The sequence below is a fragment of the Oncorhynchus masou genome, chromosome 29 (genome assembly GCF_036934945.1).
Source record: "Oncorhynchus masou masou isolate Uvic2021 chromosome 29, UVic_Omas_1.1, whole genome shotgun sequence".
Classification (NCBI taxonomy): Eukaryota; Metazoa; Chordata; class Actinopteri; order Salmoniformes; family Salmonidae; genus Oncorhynchus; species Oncorhynchus masou.
Window position 1 is genome coordinate 82,084,878 of NC_088240.1, and position 3,596 is coordinate 82,088,473.

Here is a 3,596-nt window from a genome sequence, read left to right on the forward strand (position 1 = left end):
TGGCGTTGGACAGTCTCCTGGTGGTGGGACAGCATGGCAAAAAGGTCCTGGGAACTGGCTGCCTCTGGGTTCATTTTTGGCTCTGTGTTTCTGTCAGGACCCGGTTACGAACCTGGGTCTCCGGAGTGAGAAACAGTCACTTAACCAACTGAGCCACGAATAGTCAGCAGAACCCAGAAGATGAGGCAGACACAGCAGTACTTAAGACGGTGTATTTAATAAAGTAAAAAAGGAGAAGTCCTTCAATACAAAAATGGTAAATCCAAAAGGTGGTAGGAATAGCACAAAAAAGCCTTAACAGAATTCCACAAGAGCATCCACCGGAATCGACAAGAATACACAGAACACTAGGGCTGGGTGCTAACATACAAACACAGAGCACAGAACTGAGGGAAACTAAGGGTTTAAATACAATCAGGGAAAACGAGGCACAGGTGCAAATAATAATGGGGAACAAGGGAAAAAACATAAGGTCAAAAAGCACAATGGGGGCATCTAGTGACCAAAACCCGGAACAACCCTGGCCAAATCCTGACACTCTGTATGTGTAATATCGAATGCAAGGGAAGCTAGCAAGCATTTGGTCTCCCTTGACAAAAAACTTATAAAATAATAGCCAATCAGTGTTGAACTAAACCTAGTGAGCTCAACTGTGAATGGTCCTGGCACACCCAAAAAAGTGTCAAGGAAGCCAGTTTGGATTTGGCTGCAGTCCAATCACATCACATCATGTCACATCCAGAAACAATTTGAATCTTGTTGTGTTGTTGTCCTCCAGTGACAAGCTAGCTAAAAGTGTCCTAAATTAGCCATGGATGAAGATAGGGTTTTGGGCTTGTGGTTTTACTTAATTCTCCATACTGGCCAATGATTATGACAGCGATTCTGATCCAACCATAAAATGTATAGTGTCTCTTGCCTGAGAGGATGGAAGTTCAATACCTAGCCAGATGTAGAAGGCTTATGTTAACCAGCTGGCTCATCGTTTCCCATGAGAGCAAGTTAGGCTAGCGAGCAAGCATTTTTGCCAGGTAGCCTAGGACAACAAAAACTAAAAGCGTGTACTGTATGACAGAGTCATAGAACGTTTCGTCCACATGAAAGAGAGGAGGCGTTGCTAGAAATGTAACTTATAGATATGTTATTCTCATTGGACAGTGCAGTTAGATTAACAAGAATTTAAGCCTTCTGCCAATATCAGATATGTCTCTCATTAGCCTACGTTAGCTAAACCGGTTCATACACATATACAGTGGGGCAAAAAAGTAATTAGTCAGCCACCAATTGTGCAAGTTCTCCCACTTAAAAAGATCAGAGGCCTGTAATTTTCATCATAGGTACACTTCAACTATAACAGACAAAATGAGGAGAACAAATCCAGCAAATCACATTGTAGGATTTTTTATGAATTTATTTGCTAATTATGGTGGAAAACAAGTATTTGGTCAATAACAAAAGTTAATCTCAATACTTTGTTATATACCCTTTATTGGCAATGACAGTCTTCACAAGGTTTTCACACACTGTTTCTGGTATTTTGGCCCATTTCTCCATGCAGATCTCCTCTAGAGCAGTGATGTTTTGAGGCTGTTGCTGGGCAACACGGACTTTCAACTCCCTCCAAAGATTTTCTATGGGGTTGAGATCTGGAGACTGGCAAGGCCACTCCAGGACCTTGAAATGCTTCTTATGAAGCCACTCCTTTGTTGCCCGGGTGGTATGTTTGGGATCATTGTCATGCTGAAAGACACAGCCACGTTTCATCTTCAATGCCCTTGCTGATGGAAGGAGGTTTTCACTCAAAATCTCACGATACATGGCCCCATTCATTCTTTCCTTTACAAGGATCAGTCGTCTTGGACCCTTTGCAGAAAAACAGCCCCAAAGCATGATTTTTCCACCCCCATGCTTCACAGTAGGCATGGTCTTTGTCCTCCAAACACGACGAGTTGAGTTTTTACCAAAAATGTCTATTTTGGTTTCATCTGACCATATGACATTCTCCCAATCTTCTTCTGGATCATCCAAATGCTCTCTAGCAAACTTCAGACGGGCCTGGACATGTACTGGCTTAAGCAGGCGGACACGTCTGGCACTGCAGGATTTGAGTCCCTGGCGGCGTAGTGTGTTACTGATGGTAGGCTTTGTTACTTTGGTTCCAGCTCTCTTCAGGTCATTCACTAGGTCCCCCCGTGTGGTTCTGTGATTTTTGCTCACCGTTCTTGTGATCATTTTGACCCCACGGGGTGAGATCTTGCATGGAGCCCCAGATCGAGGGAGATTATTAGTGGTCTTGTATGTCTTCCATTTCCTAATAATTGCTCCCACAGTTGATTTCTTCAAACCGAGCTGCTTACCTATTGCAGATTAAGTCTTCCCAGCCTGGTGCAGGTCTACAATTTTGTTTCTGGTGCCCTTTGACAGCTCTTTGGTCTTGGCCATAGTGGAGTTTGGAGTGTGACTGTTTGAGGTTGTGGACAGGTGTCTTTTATACAGGTAACGAGTGGGGGACAGAGGAGCCTCTTAAATAAGAAGTTACAGGTCTGTGAGAGCCAGAAATCCTGCTTGTTTGTTGGTGACCAAATACTTATTTTCCACCATAATTTGCAAATAAATTAATTAAAAATCCTACAATGTGATTTTCTGGATTTCTTTTTCTAATTTTGTCTGTCATAGTTGAAGTGTACCTATGATGAAAATTACAGGCCTCTCTCATCTTTTTAAGTGGGAGAACTTGCACAATTGGTGGCTGACTAAATACTTTTTTGCCCCACTGTTCATATGAGATGAGTCATGTAGGTTATGTAAACATTATATTATACCAGACCACGATACTGCCAGTCTGCAGCTGCACGTGTAAAGTGCTTCAAACTCAAGGTGGGAAGGAGACACAAGGTGGGAAGACACAAGGTGGGAAGGAGAAAATCTCATCTCAGACAGTCATTGCTGCATCTGAAAATCTGCTCTGAAAACAGCCCATACAAGCCAGGACAACTAAGAAGAAGGACATTGTGACCTCTGGTGGACAACCAGAGTCTTACACCAATCAACATCTTCCCTGTAGAAGGATTGATTGGTTTCAACAGAGATAGACGAACAAAGGCATCCACACATAAATACATTCATTATTTATTTTCCCAAAACGGGCAGTTTTAGACGGAACAAAAGTCTTCCCATACACACAACGAAGCTCAGCTGAATTTCAGCCACTGCCACTGTCACACACAGTTAATTAAGAAGTGGTGTCCTGTACCCACATCCAGTTAGGCTACTCTCAGCTACAAGGTACCGAAGGTGAAGTCATACAAGAAAAACAGACATCCGCACACTGCTGATACACACAGATGTCGATAGAACACACTCAGCTCATTGGGTAGTCTATGAATCAAACACACACACCGTTGAGGACGGCTCAAAGCAGGAATGTCTGTGTGTGTTTTATCATAGATGTGTCGTTAAAACATGTCCATTCTACCAGTGTGCAGCTGCATGCACTGAGCTCTCTCCCGCTGTTTCTTCAAGCTCTTTCCCTTCCTGGCATGCAATTAAACATCCTATTTTGTACAATGGGAAAACAGACAATACAGGAACACCAG